A 25,901-nucleotide genomic window follows, 5' to 3' on the forward strand; every position below is an offset into this window, starting at 1 on the left:
TCTTTGGGGTTTTCTCAGTATACAATCATATCAGCAAACAGAGGTAGTTTGACTTCCTCTTTTCCAGTTTGGGTGCCCTTTATTTCTTTCTCTTATCTGATTGTTCTGGCTAGTATTTCCAGTACTATGTTGAATAAGTGTTGAATGTGGGCATCCTTGTTGCATTCCTGTTCTCAGGGAATGATTTCAATTTTTCCTCATTCAGTATAGTGCTGGCTGCGGGGTTTTTTATGTATGGCTTTTATTATCTTGAGGTACGTCCCTTCTATACCTAGTTTGTTGAGGGTTTTTATCATAAAGGGATGATGGAATTTATCAAATGCTTTTTCTGAATCTGTTGACTTGCATGTGTTGAACCATCCCTGCATCCCTGGGATAAAACTCACTTGATAATGGCTAATTTACTTTTTAATGTTGAATTTGGTTCGCTAGTATTTTGTTGAGTATTTTTGCATCTATGTTCGTCAGGGATATGGGTGTGTTGTTTTCTTCTTCTTATCATGTCCCTTCTTGGCTTTGGTATTGGGGAGATACTGGTTTCATAGAATGAATTAGGGCATATTTGCTCTTTCTCAGTCTTTTGAAATAGTTTCAGTAGTACCCAATTCTTCGAATGTTGGGTAGAATTTGCATGTGAATCCATCTGGCCTTGGGCTTTTTTTTCCTGGCAAATTCTGTATTACTGATTCAATATCACTGCTTCCTATTGGTCTGTTCAGGATTTCTATTTCTGATTCAAGCTAGGAGGGATATGTGTTTTCAGGAATCTATTCATTTTCTCCAGATATTCTAGTTTGAGTGCATAGAGGTGTTCATAATAATCTCAGATGGATTTTTATACTTCTGTGCTGTTGGTTGTAAGTCTTCACTTTCATTTTCCATTAAGCTTATTTGAATCTTTTCTTTTTGTTTCTGGGTTAATCTACCTAATAGTCTATTGATGTTGTCTTTTCAAAAAACAGTTTTCTGTTTCATTGATCTTTGGTATTGTGTTTTTTATCTTTTATTTTTAATTTCAGTTAGTTCTGCTCTGATCCTTGTCATTTTTTTTTCTTCTGCTAGCTTTGGGTTTGTTCTTCTTTCTGTAGTTCCTTGAGATGTGTTGTAAATTTGTCAATTTGTGAGGTTTCAGATATTTTGCTGTAGGCATTTAGTGCTGTAAACTTTTTTCTTAGCATGGCTTCTGCTTTATTTCAGGAGTTGTGATAAGTTGCATCACTGTTATCATTAATTTCAAAGAATTTTAAAATTTACATCTTGATTTTATTAACCCCAAAATTATTCAGGAGCAGATTGTTCAATTTTCATGTATTTGTATAGTTTTCAGGGTTCCTTATGTAATTGATTTCTGGTTTTATTCCACTGTGGTTTGAGAAGATACTCTAAATGATTTTGATTTTTAAAAATTTATTGAGACTTATTTTGTGTCCTGTTGTATGCTCAATCTTGGAGAATGTTCCGTGTGCTGATGAGAAGAAGGTATATTCTGCAGTTATTGATAGAATGTTCTGTAGATATCTGTGTAGTCCATTTGTTCTAGAGTACAGTTTAAATTCAGTGTTTCTTTGTTGAATTTCTGCCATGATGATCTGTCTAGTGCTGTCAGTGGAGTCTTTTTTTTTTTTTTTTTTGAGACAGAGTGTCACTCTGTTGCCCAGGCTGGATGGAGTGCAGTGGCGCGATCTCGGCTCACTGCAAGCTCCGCCTCCCGGGTTCACACCATTCTCCCACTTCAGCCTCCTGAGTAGCTGGGACTACAGGTGCTTGCCACCACGCCTGGCTAATTTTTTTGTATTTTTAGTAGAGATGGGGTTTCACCGTGTTAGTCAGGATGGTCTCGATCTCCTGACCTCGTGATCTGCCTGCCTTGGCCTCCCAAAGTGCTGGGATTACAGGCATGAGCCACCGCGCCCGGCCATGTGCTGTCGGTGGACTCTTAAAGTCACTCACTGTTATTGTGTTGCTGTCTACTGATCTCCTCAAGTCAAGTAGTAATAGTTTTATGAATCTGGGAACTCCCGAGGTAGGTGCATACATATTTAAGATTGTAATATTTTCTTGTTGGATTGATTCTCTTATTATTATCATTACTGTTGCTGCTTTAAAATGTGCTTCATCTGATATAATAATAGGACTTACTGCTCACTTTTGGTTGTCTTTTGCATGGAATATCGTTTTCCACCCTTTTACCTTGAGTCTATAAAAATCCTTACATGTTAGGTGTGTGTCTTGAAGACAGCAGATACTCAGTTTATAATTTCTTTTTTAAGATGGAGTCTTGCTCTGTTGCCAGGCTGGAGTGCAGTAGTGCGATCTTGGATCACTGCAACCTCCACCTCCCGGGTTCAAGCGATTCTCCTACCTCAGCCTCCCAAGTAGCTGGGACTACAGGCACGCACCACCACACCCAGCTAATTTTTGTATTTTTAGTAGAGATCAGTTTGTGATTTTTAAAATCCATTCCACCAATCTGTATCTTTTAAGAAGAGCATTTATATCACATATATTCAACATTAATATTGAGATGTGAGGTACTACTCGAGTCATTATATTGATTGCTACTTAGTTACATTGTTTTCTTCATTGTGTTATTCTTTCATAAGCCCTGTGAGTTTTATGCATTCAAGAGGTTCTCTTCTGGTGCATATCGACCTTTTGTCTTAATCCTTAGAACTTCTAGCATTTCTTGTAGGGCTGGTCTTGTAGTGTCAAATGCCCACAGCATTTGCTTGAAAAATCTTTATTTCTCCTCCATTTATAAAACATAGTATTGCTGGATAAAAATTTATTGGTCAACAGTTATTTTGTTTAAGGAGGCCAAAGCTAGGACCCCAATCCCTCCTGGCTTGTCAGGTTCCTGCTGAGAAGTCTGCTGTTTGATAGGTTTTCCTTTATAGGTTGCCTTATGCTTTTGTCTTGCTGCTCTTAGAATTCTTTTCTCCCTTAGACCCTCTTGTATTTGGATGTATAAATCTCTATCAAGGCCAGGGAGGTTTTCCTCAATTATTTCCTCAAGCAAGTTTTTCAAAGTTTTTGCTTCTTCTTCAGAACACCAGTGATTCTTAGGTTTGGCAATTGTACATAGTCCCACATTTCTTGGAGACTTTGTTCTTTTATTTATTTATTTATTTTCTAATTGGACTAATTAAAAAACCTTTTTTGAGCTCTGAAATTCTTTCTCTTTGGTATAGTGTATTGTTAAAATTTTCCATTGCATTTTGTAATTTCCTAAATGTGTCATTTACTTCCAAAATTTCTAATTTTTTTATTCTTCATCTTTTTTTAGTATTCACGATATGTTTCTGCATTGTTTGAATTTCTTTACAATTTAGCCATATATATTCATCATTTATCTCTCTGTGTGTACACTCAGCTCCTGGCTACATCTTTGGACGTGTCTTCCTAAGGACTAGTATGAGAACATATGAGGTGTACACCTAGGAGTGGGGTTTCTGGTTCCTTGGGGTGCTCATTCTTGATTTCCTTGAGTAGGCAACAATGTAGGTTTGCATCTGCAGGGTCTGAGGGTTCTCAGATCTTCATATCATGTCCAACACTTAGTATTATATGACTTTCTAATGTTTTTCAATTGGATGGGTACAATTTGGTATTCATTGCTTTGTTTTATGTTTCTGTGTTTTCTACTGAAGTTGAGCCTCTGTCTCTGTTTTTTTTTTTTTTTTTTGGAGCAGGGGGACCAAGTCTCACTCTGTCACCCAGGCTGGAGTGCAGTGGTGTGATCTCGGCTCACTGCAACCTCCACCTCCTGGGTTCAAGCAGTTCTCCTGCCTCAGCCTCTTGAGTAGCTGGGATTACAGGCGCCCACTACCATGACCAGCTAATTTTTGTATTTTTAATAGAGACCAGGTTTTGTCATATTGGCCAGGCTGGTCTTGAACTTCTGACCTCTGGTGACCCACCTGCCTTGGCCTCCCAAAGTGCTGGGATTACAGGCGTGAGCCACCACACCTGGCCAGTATTTCTTTTTTTTTTTCTTTTTCGTTTTTTCTTTTTTTTGACTCTTTATTTCCATTTTAGTGATCATTCAGCATATGATAGAGCCATTATATTATTTATACAATAATGATAATAACAATAATTATTCTTTGTTTGCCAACATCTATCTTCAAATCAAAATAGTGAGATACTCAATTTCTCTATAAATAGACTAGCCTAGTTTTGATAATGCATATAATGAAACATTTAATTATGTATTGTACTTTTTAAAGATTATTTAGAGTATTTTTTATTTCAGTAGTTTTTGGGGAACAGGTGGTGTTTGGTTACATGCCTATGTTCTTTAGTGGTGATTTCTGAGATTTTGGTGTACCCATCACCGAGCAATGTACACTGCACCCATTGTGTAGTCTTTTATTCTTCACCCACCTCCCAACCTTCCCCTTGAGTCCCCAGAGTCCAATATATTATTCTTATCCTTTTGCACCCTCATAGCTTAGCTCCCACTTATAAGTGAGAATATAAAATGTTTGGGTTTCCATTTCTGAGTTACTTCATGTACAATAATGGTCTCTAACTCCATCCAGGTTGCTGTGAGTGCAATTATTTCATTTTCTTAGGGCTGAGAAGTATTCCGTGGTATATATATATGTATATATAAATATATCACATTTTCTTTATCCACTCGTGGGTTGATGGGCATTTAGGCTGGTTTCATAATTTTGCAACTGTGAATTGTGCTGCTATAAACATGTGTATGCAAGTGTTTTTTTCATATAATGACTCCTTGTTCTCTGGGTAGATACTCCAGTAGTGGGATTGCTGGATCAAATGGTAGATATACTTTTTGTTCTTTAAGAAATCTCCATATTGTTTTCCATAGTGGTTGTACTAGTTTACATTCCCACCAGCAGTGTAGAAGTGTTCCCTTTTCACCATATTCATGCCAGCATCTATTTTTTTTTTATTTTTAAATTATGGCCATTCTTGCAGGAGTAAGGTGGTATCTCATTGTGTTTTTGATTTGCATTTCTCTGATAATTAGTGATTTTGAACTTTTTTTTAATGTTTGTTGGCCATTTGTGTATCTTCTTTTGAGAATTATCTATTCATGTCCTTAGCCCACTTTTTGATGGGGTTATTTGCTTTTTTCTTGCTTATTTGTTTTGAGTTCCTTGTAGATTCTGGATATTAGTCCCTTGTCAGATACATAGTTTCTGAGTATTTTTTCCCACTTTGTGGATTTTCTGTTTACTCTGCTGATTATTTCTTTTGCTGTGAAGAAGCTTTTTAGTTTAAGTCCAATCTATTTATTTTTGTTTTTGTTGCATTTGCTTTTGGGTTCTTGCTTATGAACTCTTTGCGTAGGCCAATGTCTAGAAGAATTTTTCCAAAGTTATCTTCTAGAAGTGATCAAAATATATACATTTAAAATAAACCGTACAATTTTACTAGTAAGAAAGCCTGTAGTTAAGTTTAATTCAAATTGAATTTCACAAGTTAGTAATCTAAATCCTTAGACAAAGTTACAGAAAGTGCATCTTCTTGTTTTCCATCTGCATACAATGTTAAATTTTTCTCTTTGGTGTTTATACCATTTAAAAAATAAACACAGCCTAATACTTAAGCAATATGTACATTTAAATTTTTGATGGTGGTTTGTATTTTAAAAGAAACAGCTTTCTTAGAATTTGCCTCAATTTCTGGTAGAAATGCTTACAGGAACTAGCTAATTAAAACTAAGAAAAGCACATTCAAAGTATTGATTTACTTTTAGCAAATGGTTGTTCTTTGAATACTAATGAAGATAGACAAGACCAATTAAGGTGAAGTGGGCTATTTCAAATATTCAACAGTTTACATATATATGTGTGTGTGTGTGTGTGTGTGTGTGTGTGTGTGTGTGTGTGTGTTTTAGGCAGAGTCTTGCTCTGTCTTCCAGGCTGGAGTGCAGTGGCCCAATCTCAGCTCACTGCAACCTTTGCCTCCTGAGTTCAAGTGATTCTCCAGCTCAGCCTCCTGAGTAGCTGGACCACAGGTGCGCACCACCATGCGCAGATAATTTTTATATTTTTAGTAGACTGGGTTTCACCATGTTGGCCACGCTGGTCTCAAACTCCTGACCTCAAGTGATCTGCCCACCTTGGCTTCGCAAAGTGTTGGGATTACAGGTGTGAGTCACCACACCCAACCCCAGTTTACATAAATATTAAAAAAAGTTTTTTTTATCTTTGCCTAGAAACTGCTATTTTTTAAAAAATTTTATTATTATACTTTAAGTTTTAGGGTACATGTGCACAATGTGCAGGTTTGTTACATACGTATACATGTGCCATGTTGGTGTGCTGTACCCATTAACTCGCGATGTACATTAGGTATATCTCCTAATGCTATCCCTCTCCCCTCTCCCAACCCCACAACAGGCCCTGGTGTGTGATATTCCCCTTCCTGTGTCCATGTGTTCTCATTGTTCAATTCCTACCTATGAGTGAGAACATGCGGTGTTTGGTTTTTTTGTCCTTGAGATAGTTTGCTGAGAATGATGATTTCCAGCTTCATCCATGTCCCTACAAAGGACATGAACTCATCCTTTTTTATGGCTGCATAGTATTCCATGGTGTGTATGTGCCACATTTTCTTAATCTAGTCTACCATTGTTGGACATTTGGGTTGGTTCCAAGTCTTTCCTGTTGTGAATAGTGCCACAATAAACATACGTGTGCATGTGTCTTTATAGCAGCATGATTTATAATCCTTTGGGTATATACCCAGTAATGGGATGGCTGGGTCAAATGGTATTTCTAGTTCTAGATCCCTGAGGAATCGCCACACTGACTTCCACAATGGTTGAACTAGTTTACAGTCCCACCAACAGTGTAAAAGTGTTCCTATTTCTCCACATCCTCTCCAGCACCTGTTGTTTCCTGACTTAAAAAAAAGTTTTTAAGAGCTAAGCATCTGTATCCACTGACAGAAATGCAATACCTAGTTTATGATGACTTGAAACAAAACAAATACCCATAAGGAAAAAGCTGTATTTTATCTAAATTTACTTTCAGTCAATAGTTAAGTAGCGTTTTCCTCCCAGTACTATACATAAGGCTGTTCTTGGGAGCCAGACGGTTTAGGTAATAAGGTAGCCAAGAGGGTAAATGCTTGTAGTTATAAATCGACAATAACTTTTTGCTTTTCTCTTAATTTGCTAATAGTTGTGTCTAAAAAATGCAATTCTTAAAAAGGTATCATTTCTGATTTTGTTGTCATCTGTAACCTGTGGAAACTAACCACATGAAACTACAATATTAGCAAATTTCTTGAAATCCGTATAGAAAACATAAATTATCACTAATTTCAAACTCTGATTTATTAGTGTATCACTCAATCTTTAAAAAAAATGGAAAAGAAAAAGAAAAGCAGCTCCAAAGATAGTCTTATACCAGTCTTTAAAAAGGAAACTGTTTCATTTAACTTTACACCCACCCCACACTGCAGTTTCAAAACAGAGTATTTAATTGTCGTAGTCATGGGCATTACACCAAGATGAGGTTTTATATTTTGCTCCCATAGCTTTTGGTTAACAAAAAACACATGCTTCTTTTATTGAAGGAGTTTGGTCCAGCTGATGTTAATGTATTTCTTCCAATATTTTTAATCCTCATCTTTGCTTCTGGAGGCATTGCCTCAGGTTGACTACCTTCATCTTCATTAAAACCTGCTGCTACCAAAAGAATTTTTGAAGCAAGAGTTGGAACAAGTTCTTTTTTTTTTCTTTTATTATTATACTTTAAGTTTTAGGGTACATGTGCACATTGTGCAGGTTAGTTGCATATGTATACGTGTGCCATGCTGGTGCGCTGCACCCACTAACTCGTCATCTAGTATTAGGTATATCTCCCAGTGCTATCCCTCCCCCTTCCTCCCACCCCACAACAGTCCCCAGAGTGTGATGTTCCCCTTCCTGTGTCCATGTGTTCTCATTGTTCAATTCCCACCTATGAGTGAGAACATGCGGTGTTTGGTTTTTTGTTCTTGCGATAGTTTACTGAGAATGATGATTTCCAATTTCATCCATGTCCCTACAAAGGACATGAACTCATCTTTTTTTATGGCTGCATAGTATTCCATGGTGTATATGTGCCACATTTTCTTAATCCAGTCTATCATTGTTGGACATTTGGGTTGGTTCCAAGTCTTTGCTATTGTGAATAATGCCGCAGTAAACATACGTGTGCATGTGTCTTTATAGCAGCATGATTTATAGTCCTTTGGGTATATACCCAGTAATGGGATGGCTGGGTCAAATGGTATTTCTAGTTCTAGATCCCTGAGGAATCGCCACACTGACTTCCACAATGGTTGAACTAGTTACACAGAACAGGTTCTTTAGGCTTACTTAATCTAAGTTTGATGGATATGACTGATGCTTTCTTTGTCATGTGACTACCTGTGGCAGATCTAAACTTGATCTTTGTAGGCTTTGTTGGGAGGACTGCAGCTTCTTTTTCGGCTGATGGCTTCTCAGTGCTGCGACCAGAAGTTTTCCCTCCATTACTGGAATAAACAGCCTTAGTTTTCACCGGTTTTTTCACTTGTTCTTCAGGTCCTCCAGTGGCTCCAGCTCACTGCATCTTTTCAGCCTTCTCCTCTCCCACCTTCCCATCTGCCATTTTGTCTGCCGTGGACTACCCTGCAACCAAGCGAAGCTCTTTCAGACTTTTTGCCGTAGGCATTTAATGCTATGAAGTTTCCTCTTAGCACCACTTTTGCTGTATCTCAGATGTTTTGATAGGTTGTGTCACTATTATCATTCCGTTCAAAGGATTTTTAAATTTCTATCTTAATTTTATTGTTGATCCAAAGATTATTCAGGAGCAGATTATTTAATTTCCACATATTTGTAAAGTTTTGAACATTCCTTTTTGTATTGGCTTCCAATTTTTTTCCACTGTCGTCAGCAAGAGTACTGATATAATTTTGATACTCTTAAATTTATTGAGACTTTTTTGTTGCCTATCTTATGGTCTATCTTGGAAAATGTTCCATGTTCTGATAAAAAGATTATATATTCTGCAGTTGTTGGGTAGAATGTTCTGTAAACATCTGTTAAGTTGATTTGTTCTAAGGGTATAGCTTAAGTCAATTGTTTCTTATTTGACTTTCTGTCTTGATGACCTGTCCAGTGCTGTCAGTGGAGTATTAGTTTCCCACTATTACTGTGTTGCCATCTGTCTCATTTCTTAGGCCTAGTAGTAACTGTTTTATTGTTTTTTAAAATTGTTTTATTAATTTGGGAGCTCCAGTGTTAGGTGCATATATATTGTGATATTTTCCTGTTGGCTAATTCTTTCATCATTATATAATGTCTCTCTCTGTCTTTTTAAACTGTTGAGGCTTTAAAATCTATTTTGTCTGGTATAAGAATAGCTACTCCTGCTTGCTTTTGGTTTTCATTTGCATTGAATATCTCTTTCCACCCCTTTACCTTATGTTTATGTGAGGCCATATGTGTTAGGTGAGTTTCTTGAAGACAGCAGATACTTTGTTGGTAGATTTTTATCCATTATGTCATTCTGTATCTTCTAAGCGAAGCGTTTAGGCAACTTACATTTAACATTAGTATTGAGATGTGAGGTACCATTCTATTCATTGTGCTACTTACTGCCTGAATATCTTTTTTCCCTTGTGTAATGGTTTATAGGCCCTGTGAGGTTTATGCTTTAAGGAGGTTCTATTTTGCTGTATTTCAAGGTTTTGTTTCAAGATTTAGAACTCCGTTTAGCATTTCTTGTAGTGCTGGCTTGATAGTGGCAAATTCTCTAAGCATTTGTTTGTCTGAGAAAGACTTTATCTTTTCGGTATTAGTTTACACACTGCTATAAAGGACTACCTGAGACTGGGTAATTTATAAAGAAAAGTGGTTTAATTGACTCACAGTTTCACATGGCTGTGGAGTCCTTATGAAACTTACAACTATGGCAGAAGGTGAAGCAGAAGCAAGGCATGTCTTATATGGTGGCAGGAGATAGAAAGAAATGGGGAAAGTGCCACACTTTAAAACCATCAGACAGTGTGAGAACTCACTATCATAAGAACAGCATGGGGGAAATTAATTCCCATAATCTAATTACCTCCCACCAGGTCCCTCCCCTGACACAGGAATTACAATTCAACATGAGATTTGGGTGGGGACATAGAGCCCAACCATATCATACCACCCCTGGCCTCTTTCAAATCTCATGTCTTTTCATGTCCTTTGCCCACTTTTTGATGGGGTTGTTTGTTTTTTTCTTGTAAATTTGTTTGAGTTCATTGTAGATTCTGGATATTAGCCCTTTGTCAGATGAGTAGGTTGTGAAAATTTTCTCCCATTTTGTAGGTTGCCTGTTCACTCTGATGGTAGTTTCTTTTGCTGTGCAGAAGTTCTTTGGTTTAATTAGATCCCATTTGTCAATTTTGGCTTTCGTTGCCATTGCTTTTGGTGTTTTAGATATGAAGTCCTTGCCCAGGCCTATGTCCTGAATGGTTAATGCCTAGGTTTTCTTCTAGGGTTTTTATGGTTTTAGGTCTAACGTTTAAGTCTTTAATCCATCTTGAATTGATTTTTGTATACGGTGTAAGGAAGGGATCCAGTTTCAGCTTTCTACATCTGGGTAGCCAGTTTTCCCAGCACCATTTATTAAATAGGGAATCCTTTCCCCATTGCTTGTTTTTCTCAGGTTTGTCAAAGATCAGACACTTCTCAAAAGAAGACATTTATGCAGCCAAAAAACACATGAAAAAATGCTCACCATCACTGGCCATCAGAGAAATGCAAATCAAAACCACAATGAGATACCATTTCACACCAGTTAGAATGGCAATCATTAAAAAGTCAGGAAACAACAGGTGCTGGAGAGGATGTGGAGAAATAGGAACACTTTTACACTGTTGGTGGGACTGTAAACTAGTTCAATCATTGTGGAAGTCAGTATGGTGATTCCTCAGGGATCTAGAACTAGAAATACCATTTGATCCAGCCATCCCATTACTGGGTATATACCCAAATGACTATAAATCATGCTGCTTTAAAGACACATGCACACATATGTTTATTGCGGCATTATTCACAATAGCAAAGACTTGGAACCAACCCAAATGTCCAACAATGATAGACTGGATTAAGAAAATGTGGCACATATACACCATGGAATACTATGCAGCCATAAAAAATGATGAGTTCATGTCCTTTGTAGGGACATGGATGAAATTGGAAATCATCATTCTCAGTAAACTATCGCAAGAACAAAAAACCAAACACCGCATGTTCTCACTCATAGGTGGGAATTGAACAATGAGAACACATGGACACAGGAAGGGGAACATCACACTCTGGGGACTGTTGTGGGGTGGGGGGAAGGGGGAGGGATAGCATTGGGAGATATACCTAATGCTAGATGATGACTTAGTGGGTGCAGCACACCAGCATGGCAGATGTATACATATGTAACTAACCTGCACATTGTGCACATGTACCCTAAAACTTAAAGTATAATAATAATTTTAAAAAGTGGGAAAAAAAAATCTCATGTCTTTCTCACATTACAAAATCAATTATGAATTCCCAACAGTTCATCAAAGTCTTTACTCCTTCCAGCATTAACTCAAAATTTCAAGTTCAATGTCTCATCTGAGACAAAACAAGTTCATTTTGCCCATGATGGGAGGGGCTGCCATGAATGTCTCTGACTGACCTTGGAGACATTTTCCCCATTGTCTTGGCTATTAACATTCAGCTTCTCTTTACTTATGCAAATTTCTGCAGCTGGCTTGAATTTCTTTCTAGAAAATGGGTTTTTCTTTTCTACCACAAAGTCAGCTGCAAATTTTTTAAACTTTTATGCTCCACTTTCCTTTTAAATGTAAGTTCCAATTTCAGACCAGCTGTTTGTGAATGCATATGACTGTACACTGTTAGGAGCAGCCGGGCAATATTTTGAATGCTTTGTTGCTTAGAAATTTTTTACTCCAGATACCCTAAATAACCTCTTTCACGTTCAAAGTTCCATGGATATTTGGGGAAGGGGCACAATGCCACTAGTGTTTTTTCATAACAAGAGTGACCTTTGCTTCAATTTCCAGTGAGTTTCTATCTTTATCTGAGACTACCTCAGCCTGGACTTCATTGTTTATATCACTATCAGAATTTTGGTCACAACCATTCAACACGTCTCTAGGAAGTTCCAAACTTTCCCAAATCTTCCTATATTCATCTGAGCTTTTCAAATTGTTTCAACCTCTGCCTGTTACCCAGTTACCAAGTCGCCTCCACATTTTCATGTATCTTTATAGCAGTGCTCCACTCGTCTGGTACAGAATTCCTATATCAGTCAATTTTCACACTGCTATAAAGAACTACCTGAGACTGGGTAATTTATAAAGAAAATAGGTTTAATTGATTCACAGTTCTGCATGCCTGGGGAGGCCTCAGAAATCTAACAATCATGGCAGAAGGTAAAGGGTAAGCAACGTATATGTTACATGACAGAATGAGAGAGAGCACAAGGTGGGGATGTGCCATACTTTTAAACCATCAGATCTTGTGAGAACTCACCCACTATCACAAGAACAGCATGAGGGAAATCTGCCTTCATGATTTAATAACCTCCCACCTGGTCCCTCCCCTGACATATGGGGATTATAATTCAACATGAGATTTGAATGGAGACACAGAGCCAAACCATACCACCTTCACTTATGAAACTTAATTTTGCTGAATACAAAATTCTTGGCTAATAATTACTTTGTTTAAGAAACCTAAAGATAGGACCCCAATCCTTTCTGGCTTCTAGGGTTTCTGCTTACAAATCTGTAGTTAATCTGACAGATTTTCTTTTATAGGTTACCTGATGCTTTTGTCTCACTGCTCTTAATATTCTTTCCTTCATCTTGACTTTAGATAACCTGATGACTATGTTCCTAGGTGATAATCTTTTTGCAATAAATTTTCCAGGTGTTCTTTGGGCTTCTTATATTTGGATGTCTAGATCTCTAGCATGATGAGGGAAGTTTTCCTTGATTATTCCCTGAAATAAGTTTTCCAGACTTTTAGATTTCTTTTCTTTCTCAGGAAGAGCAATTGTTTTCATGTTTGATTATTTAACATAATCCCAAATTTCTGGGAGGCTTTATTCATTTTTAATTTTTTTCTTTGTCTTTGATAGATTGGGTTAATTCAGATGCCTTTTCTTTGAGCTGTGAAATTCTTCTATTCATTTAATTATATATTTTTTAACATTTTCAGTGTATTTTGCATTTCTCTATGTGTGTCTTTCACTTCCAGAAGTTGTGATTATCTTGTCTTTATGATAGCCGTTTCTCTGGAGGCTTTTTTATCTATATCCTATATTTTTAAAAACATTCTCTAAGTTGGTTTTCACTTTTCTCTGGTGCCTCCTTGAGTAGCTTAATAGTCATCCTTCTGAATTCTTTGGCAATTCAGATTTTTTTTCCTTGGTTGGGATCCATTGCTGGAGAGCTAGTGTGATCTTTTGGTGTTGTTATAGAACCTAGTTTTGTCATATTACCAGAATTACTTTTCTGGTTTCTTCTCATTTGGGTAGACTGTTTTGGTTGAAAAATCTGGAACTCAAGGGATGCTGTTCAGATTTTTTTGTCCCATGGGGTGATCTTTGATGTGGTGCTATCCCCCTTCACCTAGGGATAGGACTTCCTGAGAGCCAGACTGCAGTGATTGTGATTGCCCTCCTGGGTCTAAACACCCAGCAGGGCTACCTGACTTTTGGCTGGTGCTGAGGAATGTCTGCAAAAAGTCCTGTGATGTGACTCATCTTCAATCTCCCAGCTGTGGATACCAGCACCTGGTCCAATGCTACAGTAGTAGCTCAGGAGTGTAGTGGACTCTGAGAGTCCTTGGTTGTAGTTTTGTTTAGTGCACCAGTTTTCTCAAATGCTTGTCATGCTGACAGTGAAGTTATGACATGGATGGATTCAGGACATCTGATTAGCCAGGGTGTTGCAGGCAGGGGAATTAGCTGTTGTTTTCTCCTTTGGAGCAGGGGTATTCTGTTAGGAGTTGCTGTAATGGCTTCAGTTGGTTGGCCTCCAGCCAGGAGGTGGTGCTTTCAAGGACCACTAGCTGTGGTCGTAGAAGGAGGATACAATCTTGCCCTACATTGGCCAGGACAAATACTCCAGTTTCTCGGGTGATGGGTACAGTCATGGAACTCCCAAGAGCTTATGTCTTTTTCCTTTGGCTACCAGAGTGCATAGAGAAAAACCATCAGGTGGGTGCAGGGTTAGACGGGTCTGAGCTCAGACTCTCCTTAAGTGGGGCTTGCTGTGGCCACTGTTGGAGATGTAGGGTGGTTATCAGGCCAATGAAGTTATGTTCCCAGGGGAATTATGGCTACCTCTACTGCATCATGCAGGTCACCAGAGAAGTGGGGAAAAGCCGGCAGTGACAGGCCTTCACCCAGCTTTCATGTAATCAGCAAAGCCAATCTCATTGCTGTGCCCCACCAACAGCACTGAGTTTACATCCAGGCAACTGGTGAGCAGGGCAGGGACATTACCCCAGGCTTCAAGCATCCCCCTTGAGAAAGCAAGCAGGGTTCTCAGGCCTCATCCCTCCCTTCCTGCCTGCACCTTCAGCTGAGGCTTCTGTGCTTGTATGTGCACTTCTTGTTTGCCCCTGCCCCACCCCCCTGCCCCCGCCACCCAGATTCTTCTCAGGAAAATTTGTGCTCAATAGAAATTATTACAAGCTTCAGCTATGAGCTTCCTTCACCCTGTGAGCCCTGCTCAATTCTTTCTGGCTGCCTTTCCTTCCCCAAGGACCTCTGTTAGATAAGGAATGGCTTCCCTAAGCTTGAGCTGGGGACCAAGAGTGCCTACAGGTTTCTTCCCGCTCCACCTTCTACTTTCGTATTTTGCTCAGCTCTCTAAATCCACTTCAGCTCTAGGTAAGGTTAAATCCTTCTCCCAGATCTGGATTTTCAGGTTTCTCAGTGGTTATGTGTGTTCGGAGGCAGACTTCCTTTCTCTCACTTTGGGAACTCATAATTTTTTGGCTGTCTTACAGAGTTTTCAGCAGCAAGCTGCTTCTTTCAAAGGGGCTGTGAATTATTTTGATCTTCCTGGTGTGTTCCTGTGGTGGTTCTTGGAGCAAAAGTTTACAGTGTGAATCTTCAGACACTGTTCTGTTCATCCAAGCGAGAGCTGCACTCTGGTTCTGTCTTCTATCTGCCATTTTTTAACCATCTCCTGTTTTTTCTTTAAAATATCTATCTCTTTAGACATTTTTCATTTATATCCCAAATTATTCTTAATTTTTTTTATGTTGGTGTTCACCTTTCTTTTGTGTCTTCATGAGTAACTTAATCATTAACTTTTTGCATTCTTTATCTGACATTTCAAGGATTTTGTCTTGGTTTGGATCCATTGCTGGAGAGCTAGTGTGGTATTTTTGGGATCTTATAGAACCCTGTTTTTTCATTTTGCCAGAATTAGTTTTTGGCTTCTTCTCATTTTGATAAACTGTTTCTTCTTTTTTGAATTTATTTTTTTATTTGACTACATTTTTAGAAATTTCTTTTTTCTCCTTAGGGATATGACTTAAATGTTTATGGTTCATTGTAACCTAATTTGACTCTGGATGCTTTTAGTGGTGAAGACTCTGTATGAGTTCCTTGGTTACAGAGAGTCTTTGTATGATGGCTTTCTCAGAAGCTGGTTATAGTAGCGATATACTTGGTGTGTGAGCAGGTTCACTGTCTCTTCTGGGGTTTGAAAGGCAGAAGTCTCATGAAGTTTATCTTGCTCCCAGTGGTGTGCACTGTTATTTATTTGTTTTTCTTTCCAGTATTTTTTTCTCTCATTTGAACAGTTCAGGCTTCAGGCCATTAAGCAGTGTCTATGGGTAAAAACTGTGCATGGCTAAGGCAAATGGGTGAATACAATACCTAAAGTTGCACAGAGGTCCCAGCCTTGATAGAAGTGGCTGTGGGAGCTCTCAGTGAAACATACTGTCTTTTCAGGGGGAAGGGAGGGAGCCACCTCAGCTCCCCTGCCAGGCCAGCAGGAAAGCGATCTACCTCCAAGTCACAGTCCTGATCCAGTGTTCCAGCTATACAGATTAGACAGGCACCCTTTTCACTAGCAGAAATGCTGATGTTTCACATAGAAAAGGATCTTTACTCTACCCTTCATGCAAGCCTGAACCTGGAGGGTGCTCCTCCTCTGGGGATGCAGTCACCCTGAAGTTCTCTAGAAAGGCTGTCTACAGGTTTACCCACCACTGAGCTCTTATGGGAGAAGCCTCAGCTATGTCAGCATTGGTGGGCAAGGGGAAGAAGTCACCTTCTCTAGCACCCTTCACAAGTACCAGGGCTGCTTGTTTGGGTAGAGCCACAGACTTTCTCCACTGAGTCTAGTACTGCTCCTGTGCCTGTGCTTAAAGAAACTTTTCACAAGCAGAAAGTTCTGAAACTCAAAGCCTGCTGTCTGGATTCTTTTGTCCCACAGGGTACTTTTTTGATGTGGTACACTCTCCCCTCCCCTCGGAGTAAGAGTCCCTGAGGGATGAGCTACTGTGAATCATGCTGCTCTTCTGGGCCTACCCACCTAGTGGAACTGCCACACTTCGGGATGGTGCTGGGGCATGTCTGCAAGGGATCCAGTGATGTGACATTTCCTCAAGTCTCCCAGCAGCAGGTATCAGCACCAACTCTCACTCTCCTGCCACTGCCATCAGTTAGATTTCCTTGGTTATAAATAGTCTTAGTGTGTTGGCTTTCTCAAGTGCCAGTTGTAGTAGTAATGAGCTAGTCATGTGGACAGACTCAAGACTTCCTGGTTAACCAGGGTGCTGCAGGCAATGGTGATAGCTGAGGTCTTACACAAGTTTTCTTGTTCCTGGGCACTGTGTTACTTTGCTTACATATACTGTATTGGACCATGTTGATTGGCCTCCAGCCAGGAGGTGGTGCTTATAAGAGAGCACCAGCTGCAGTGGTGGCAGTGGGAATTGTGCCTGCCTTATATTACCCAGGGAAGGTAATCTGGTGTCTCAGACAATGAGCAGGGCCATAGAGCTCCCAAAAGTTTCTGTGTTTTGTGCTAAGCTACCAGGGCAGGTGGAAGGGCAAAGCCAAGTGGGGGTTGAGTCAGTCAAGTCTGCACTCTGACTCCCCATGTGCAGTTGTAAGCAGCAGCCCCAGTGGGGATCAGATGGCAATTATTTGGTCACTGATATAATGTTCCATGGAGGAGTACAGCTGCTTCCGCTGCACGGAAGAATCTGCATTTAGGGGAGGGAGTAGCAGGGAGCAGTAAGCCCCGCCCAGCTCCCACACAATTGGCAAGGCATGTTTCACACACCACAGTGTTCCACTAGGAGCAGCTAGATAGATTCTAGGCAGTTTACACTCAGAACTCAAAACTGCCCCAGGCCATAAGTCTTCTCCCTCAAGACAGAAACCATGGCTTTCAGGCCAGGGCCCACCCACTCCACACTTGCACCTGTGGCTATAGCACTCTTCCTCCTTGCCCCTCGGTTCTGGTTAAGGGGGTTTGTCCCACTCGAGATTATATTATGAATCTCAGTTGAGAGCTTCTATCAACCTGGGACTGCCATCTGAGTTATCCAGCTGACTTCTGCAAGGTCCCCTATGAGGTAGGATCAGGAATGGCTTCCCTCCATTCTTGCTGGAGTCTGGGAGTGCATGCAAAGTACATGCTGATGCTGCTCCTCCTCATGTACTCTCACCGCTCACAGCTCCAGAACTGGATAGGGTTAAGGCCTTCCACTGTGGGCTGTTTGCCAGGTTCCCCAGTGGAGACTATATCTTGGAGGCAGTCTCTCCCCTTATTGCACTCTGAGGACTTAATAGCTTTCTGCCTGGCTCACGATGTAGGCTGCAGCCCGCTGCTTCTTTCAAAGGATCTGTGGTTTCTTTCTGTTTTCCTGTTAAGTTCCTGTGTTGCTTCTTGGAAAAAAGTTCACAGCTTGTTGCTACATAACCATGTTGGTTGGCCTCCAGCCAGGATGTGGTGCTTGTAAGAGAGCACCAACTGCAGTGGTAGTGGTGGGAATTGTGCCTGCCTTATATTACCCAGGGAAGGTAATCTGGTGTCTCAGGCAATGAGCAGGGCCATAGAGCTCCCAAAAGTTCTGTGTTTTGTGTTAAGCTACCAGGGCAGGTGGAAGGGCAAAGCCAAGTGGGAGCTGACAGTGTTTTGTGAGGGTTATCCATGTAGTTCATTCTTTTCATGGCTGAATAACATTTGACTGTATGGATATACTACATTTTGTTGTAGTTGGTAGACATGTGGGTTGTTTCTACTTTTTTGGCTATGTACATTGTGTGTATGTCTTTTGTGTGAACATATTTTTCTTTTCTTTTTTTTCTTTTGAGATGGAGTCTTGCTCTGTTGCCTAGGCTGGAGTACAGTGGCACAATCTCAGCTCACTGCAACCTCCACCTCCCTGGTTCAAGCAATTCCCCTGGCTCAGCCTCCCGAGTAGCTGGGATTACAGGCGCACACCATCACGCCGGGCTAATGTTTTTGTATTTTTAGTAGAAATGGGGTTTCACCATGTTGGCCAGACTGGTATTGAACTCCTGACCTCAGGCAATCCACACGCCTCAGCCTCCCAAAGTGCTGGGATTACAGATGTGAGCCACTGCACCTGGCCAGTATCCCTTTTCTACAGCCATATTAAAACAGCTACAAACACTTATTTTCCTATTTAGTTTTACTTTCCGTGCATATCAAAGTTGTACTCTTCAGACCAACAAACCAACATGAGGCAAATTACATAGCTTCCCATATACCCTTTTTTCCTCATGTGCTAATCAAAGGCTCTGAAAATGGATACTGCTTTAATATTGTCTGCTTTATTCTTAAAGTGCTCATTCTTTTACTAGATGTAAAGATTTGGTGTTAACAAAAGGGGTTTTAATATGTAAATATGAATGAATGCCTTTAGTTTACCCCTGTTTGTCTATTATTATTAGTCTGTTTTCATTTATACTTCATAGAGGTGGATCCTTTCATGATCTTGAATACATTTCACTAGATATTGTTGCATTTTAAGAATGAAAGTACAGCTGTTTTCTGTCTTAGATTAATTGTGCTGCTGCTATGAGAAACTGAAAATCAAGAATGTGATGCACTTTTTACATTACTATATACCATATATATACCATAGCTTGCTTTGATACCTTTCCTGTAGCACAGCCACTAACAAGAGTGAGTGAATTATAAAATTCTCTTTGGGAAGGAATCAGTGCAAGTAACTAATTCTTAGCTGGTATTGGCCTATGAAGGACAGTAACTTAGGAACTTAAGAATTCTGTTAATAGTACACTTTTTGGCCTTAAATGTCTCCTACTACTGAAAATAGTTTAAATCTTAGCTTTGTTTCTATTACTCCCTCTCTCTGCCTCAGCAAGGGGAATTGGGAAGAATGGCTTAAAGGATGTAGTGTCATTGATTTGTTGCTGAACTTTTAGAAAACATTAATCTATGTATGCTGGGGACTTATATTTTGTTTATATATAGAGGAGAAATAATGCTGCCCTGAACCACTCACATTTAGTATAAATCACATCAATCAAAACCTGGCAGAGGCACAACAAAAAAAGAAAATTTCAGGCCAATATCCTTGATGAACATCAATACGAAAATCCTCAATAAAATGATGGCAAACCGAATCCAGCAGCACATCAAAAAGCTCATCCACCACAATCAAGTCGGCTTCATGTCTGGGATGCAAGGCTGGTTCAACATATGCAAATCAATAAATGTAATCCATCACATAAACAGAACCAATGACAAAAACCACATGATTATATCAATAGATGCAGAAAAGGTCTTCCATAAAATTCAATACCCCTTCATGCTAAAAACTCTCAATAAACTAGGTATTGATGGAATGTACCTCAAAATAAAAAAGAGCTATTTATGACAAACCCACAGCCAATATCATAATGAATGGGCAAATGCTGGAAGCATTCCCTTTGAAAACCAGCACAAGACAAGGATGGCCTCTCTCACCACTCCTATTCAACAGAGTATTGGAAGTTCTGGCCAGGGCAATCAGGCAAGACAAAGAAATGAAGGGTATTGAAATAGGAAGAGAGGAAGTCAAATAGTCTCTGTTTGAAGATGACATGATTGTATATTTATAAAACCCCATCATCTCACCCCAAATCTCCTTAAACTGATAGCAACTTCAGCAAAGTCTCAGGATACAAAATAAATGTGCAAAAATCACAAGAATTCCTATACACCAATAATAGACAATCAGGGAACAAAATCATGAGTGAACTCCCATTCACAATTGCCACAAAGTGAATAAAATACCTAGGAATACAACTTACAAGGGATGTGAAAGACCTCCTCAAGAACTACAAACCACTGCTCAAGGAAATAAATAAAAAAGGACACAAACAAATGGAAAAACATTCCATGCTCATGGATAGGAAGAATCAATATTGTGAAAATGGCCATACTGTCCAAAGTAATTTATAGATTCAGTGCTATCCCCATCAAGCTACTATTGACTTTCTTCACAGAATTGCAAAAAAAAAAAACTACTTTAAATTTCATATAGAACCATAAAAGAGCCCATATAGCTAAGACAATTGTAAGCAAAAAGAAAAAAGCTGGAAGCATCACACTACCTGACTTCAAACTATGCTACAAGGATACAATAACCAAAACAGCATGGTACTGCTACCAAAACAGATATATAGACCAATGGAACAGAAGAGAGGTCTCAGAAATAATGCCACACATCTACAACCATCTGATCTTTGACAAACCTGACAAAATCAAGCAATGGGGAAAGGATTACTTATGGTCTTGGGAAAACTGGCTAGCCATATGCAGAAAACTGAAACTGGACCTCTTCCTTACACCTTATACAAAAATTAACTCAAGAAGGATTAAAGACTAAAATGTAAGACTTACAACCATAAGAACCCTAGAAGAAAACCTAGGCAATACCATTCAGGACATAGGCATGGGCAAAGACTTCATGACTAAAACAACAAAAGCAATGACCAAAGCCAAAATTGACAAATGGGATCTGATTAAACTAAAGAGCTTCTGCACAGCAAAAGAAACTATCATCAGAGTGCACAGGCAACCTACAGAATGGGAGAAAGTTTTGCAATCTGTCCATGTGACAAAAGGCTAATATACAGGATCTACAAAGAACTTAAACAAATTTACAAGAAAACAACAAACAACCCCATCAAAAATGGGTGAAGGATATGAACAGACACTTCTCAAAAGAAGACATTTATGCAGCCAACAAACATATGAAAAAAAGCTCATCATCACTGGTCATTAGAGAAATGCAAATCAAAACCACAATGAGATACCATCTCACGCCAGTTAGAATGGTGATTATTAAAAAGCCAGGAAACATCAGATGCTGGAGAGGATGTGGAGAAATAGGAACACTTTTACACTGTTGGTGGGAGTGTAAAGTAGTTCAACCATTATGGAAGACAGTGTGGTGATTCCTCAGGGATCTAGAACCAGAAATACCATTTGACCCAGCAATTCCATTACTGGTTATATACCCAAAGGATTATAAATCATTCTACTATAAGGACACATGCACACGTATGTTTATTGCAGCACTGTTCACAATAGTAAAGACTGGGAACCAACCCAAATGCCCATCAATGACAGACTGGATAAAGAAAATGTGGCACATATACACCATGCAATACTATGCAGCCATAAAAAGGATGAGTTCATCTCTTTTGCAGGGACATGGATGAAGGTGGAAACATCATTCTCAGCAAACTAACACAAGAACAGAAAACTAAACACTGCATGTTCTCACTCATAAGTGGGAGTTGAACAATTTTAACACATGGACACAGGGAGGGGAACATCACACACTGGTACCTGTCAAGGGAGTAGGGGGCTAGGGGAGGGATAGCATTAGGAGAAATATCTAATGTAGATGATGGGTTGATGGGTGCAACAAACCACCATGGCACATGTATACCTATGTAACAAACCTGCACATTCTGCACATGTATCCCAGAACTTAGAGTATAATAAAAATATTTAAAAATTAAATTATTGAAGATATAACTCCAACTATTCTGTTTATCTTATATATTTTTACTTAGCAAAGGAAAACTTTAGTAAGAATGCTACTTGATAAGAAGAAAAGTAATTTCTCAAGCACATACCGAAACTTGAAGGTGATTGAACCAAAAATAATAGGTGGGCAACACCGAATGAGTTGGAGGAGTATGAGAAAGATGTGTGGGCCAAAGCTATCTGGTTATATTTTGATGTTGCCAATATCACAAAGTCAAAATTTTAATTTTCTTATTTAATATATTTGTTGGCCAGAGAGCTATTTTTGTATCAATGTGCCTTGCACGTACGTTAAAAAAATTTTTGAAAGGCCATGTAGTAATGCCTGAGATAGTTGATGGTTCTTACCACCTCACTAATTTTTATGCAGTATGAAATGCTCATTCTGTTGTCCAAATGGTGTTCTCTATTTATAGATCTTGTCAAACTGGAACTATTTTATAAGCTGGGGATGTCGATTTATTGTTTTTGTTGTATCTTTTTTGTTGTTAGTCTGTTAGTGGCTGTTCTGTAGTGGGAAATAGTAAAAGGATTCTTCACTCCCTTTTCTTTTCCCCTCAGCACCTTCTTCAAGTAATGTGATGACACCATTTCTTGTGTGCTTTGAAAAAAGTTTCAGCTTGCTGCCTCCTTTAGTGTTTTAAAGAAGTGTTATACAAAGCATTGTTTGCAGAATGTAGGGAGATAATGGAGTCCACTTTAATTTGGAATTCTGTATGAGCTATGTTCCAAGTTATCAGCTCTTTCTAACTTTAAAAATTTTGTTGTTAAAAGCACCTTGCTTAGAAAATTTTAAATATCTATGTCTGCAACAATTTTCTCAAAATAATAAGCTGTGCAATTCTTGTCATTAAAGAAAAGATTGAATTCTCTCTAATGTGACTTGTTAGTTTCTCTGTGTATTTCCTGCCAGTGTAAATGTGAAAGCTTTGCTTGCATTAAGTTTTAGAAATGCATTTTGCACACTCTAATTTTGCTGAAGCTCCATGAAAAGGTTAGATCTAAGTAGATGAATAAAGCTATGCACATGTTTTGAAAGTTTAATTTGTGTGTCATTACCAAAAGTGACCTATTTGTCCTTATTAGTTTGCTGTTCCTAGCTTTACCATCTTTGGAAACTTGGCTCAAAGTTATATAGTTCTGGGCTAGCTCATCAGTGGAACTAGGAGAGAGGAAAACTGGCACCTATTTTAATAAAGTTCAATTTAAATGAAAAAATAGTTTACAGTATAGTATTGTTAACAATGCTGTACATTAGATCTCCAAAACTTATTTATCTCAGATAAATAAAACTTTGTACACTTTGACCATTTCCCCATTTCCCACTCCATGCCTGCTGCCCACCCCCCAACCCCGGCCCCACCAAGCCCCCTGGAAATCACCATTCTACTTTTTGCTTCTATGAGTTTGACTATCTTTAGATTCCACATATAAGTGATTGTGCAATATTCACTTATATATGTTGTTTTGAGCCTGGCTTATTTCACTTACCGTGTTGTACAGGTTCATCCATGTTGTTGGGAATGGCAGGATTTTCTTCTTTATAAGGCTGAGAATATTTCTACTATACACACATACACCCACACACAAATACATATATATGTATACACACACACACATACACACACACACACACCCTACATTTTTTTAGTCCATTCGTCTGTTATGGACATGTATATTGTTTTCATATCTTGACTATTGTGAATAATGCTGCAGTGAGCATAGGAATGCAGATATCTCTTTGAGGTGCTGATTTCACTTCCTTTGAGTATGTACCCAGAAGAGGGATTGCTGGGTCAAATGATAGTTCTATTTTTATTTATTTGACGAGCCTCTATGCTGTTTTCTGTAATGGCTTACCAATTTACATTTTTATCAATAACGTATGAATGTTTCATTTTTTCCACATCCTCACCAATGCTTATTATATTTTGACTTTTTGGTAATATTTATTTTAACAGGTATGAGGTGATATCTCATGAATATTTCATTTGCATTTTCATATACCTGTTGCGTATTTGTATGTCTTCTTTGGAAAAATGTCTATTCAAGTTTTTTGCCCATTTTTAATCTGGTTTTCCTTATTTGCTTTTGAGTTGTGTGAGTTCCTTATATATTTTGGATATTAACACTTTACCAGATGTATAGTTTCCAAACAATTTCTCCCATTCTGTAAACTGCCGTTTCATTGTGTTATTTCCTTTGCAGTGCAGAAGCTTTTTAGGTGGATATAATCCCACTTGTTTATTTTACTTTTATTCTCACTGTTTTTATGTCCTATCCAAGAAATTACTGTGAAGACCAATGTCACGGAGCTTTCACCAGAATTTTATGGTTTCATTTTTTATGTTTAAGTCTTTAATCCATTTTGAATTGTTTTTGGTGAATGGTGTAAGATAAGTGTTCAATCTAATTATTTTGCATGGAGATAATCTAGATTTCCTATACCTCATCTTAGCCAAAAGGCTGAAAAGCAATATATTAAGTTTTTCTAATACAGTGTATTGAGACTGTTCTTTGAACATTTTGTATTCTTGGCAATCTTGTGGAAGACCAGTTGGCTGTGTATTTATGGGTTTATTTCTGGGCTCCCTATGTTTTTCCATTGTTCTTTGTGTCTGTTTTTATGGCAGTATCATACTGTTTTTATTACTATAGATTTGTAATATACTTTGAAATTTGAAATCAAGAAGTGTGAGGCCAGATTTGATATTCTTTTTCAAGATCATTTTGGCTATTCAGGGTCTTTTGTAGTTTCATATGACGTCTAAGATTGTTTTTTCTCTTTCGGTGAAAAATGCCATTGGAATTTTGATGGGGAACATGAATTTGTAAACATCTTAAGGTGGTATGGACAGTTTAACAGCATTAATTCTTACATTTCATGGATATGGAATATCTTGTGATTTATTTGTGCCTGCTTTAATTTCTTCATTGTTTTGTAGTTTTCTTTTTTTATTTTTATTTTTTTTTTTACTTTTTTTCTTCTTTTTTTTTTATTATACTTTAAGTTTTAGGGTACATGTGCACATTGTGCAGGTTAGTTACATATGTATACATGTGCCATGCTGGTGTGCTGCACCCACTAACTCGTCATCTAGCATTAGGTATATCTCCCAATGCTATCCCTCCCCCCTCCCCCCACCCCACCACAGTCCCCAGAGTGTGATATTCCCCTTCCTGTGTCCATGTGATCTCATTGTTCAATTCCCACCTATGAGTGAGAATATGCGGTGTTTGGTTTTTGGTTCTTGCAATAGTTTACTGAGAATGATGATTTCCAATTTCATCCATGTCCCTACAAAGGACATGAACTCATCATTTTTTATGGCTGCATAGTATTCCATGGTGTATATGTGCCACATTTTCTTAATCCAGTCTATCATTGATGGAGATTTGGGTTGGTTCAAAGTCTTTGCTATTGTGAATAATGCTGCAATAAACCTACGTGTGCATGTGTCTTTATAGCAGCATGATTTATAGTCCTTTGGGTATATACCCAGTAATGGGATGGCTGGGTCAAATGGTATTTCTAGTTCCAGATCCCTGAGGAATCGCCACACTGACTTCCACAATGGTTGAACTAGTTTCCAGTCCCACCAACAGTGTAAAAGTGTTCCTATTTCTCCACATCCTCTCCAGCACCTGTTGTTTCCTGACTTTTTAATGATCACCATTCTAACTGGTGTGAGATGGTATCTCATTGTGGTTTTGATTTGCATTTCTCTGATGGCCAGTGATGATGAGCATTTTTTCATGTGTTTTTTGGCTGCATAAATGTCTTCTTTTGAGAAGTGTCTGTTCATGTC

General features: G+C 38.7%; 1 long non-coding RNA gene and 1 pseudogene across 1 annotated transcript in view; one reads left to right on the forward strand and one right to left on the reverse strand.

The window, feature by feature from the left end:
- LOC134729782 (uncharacterized) overlaps positions 1 to 25,901 on the forward strand; it is a 142,239-nt gene that overhangs the window by 6,575 nt on the left and 109,763 nt on the right. The window contains exon 2 of the long non-coding RNA XR_010111207.1: positions 16,480 to 16,668. This is a non-coding gene — a long non-coding RNA (uncharacterized LOC134729782). The remainder of the gene's footprint in view (positions 1 to 16,479; positions 16,669 to 25,901) is intronic.
- LOC100983018 (PEST proteolytic signal-containing nuclear protein-like) lies at positions 7,167 to 8,624 on the reverse strand (annotated as a pseudogene).

This window comes from Pan paniscus, chromosome X (genome assembly GCF_029289425.2).
Source record: "Pan paniscus chromosome X, NHGRI_mPanPan1-v2.0_pri, whole genome shotgun sequence".
Lineage (NCBI taxonomy): Eukaryota > Metazoa > Chordata > Mammalia > Primates > Hominidae > Pan > Pan paniscus.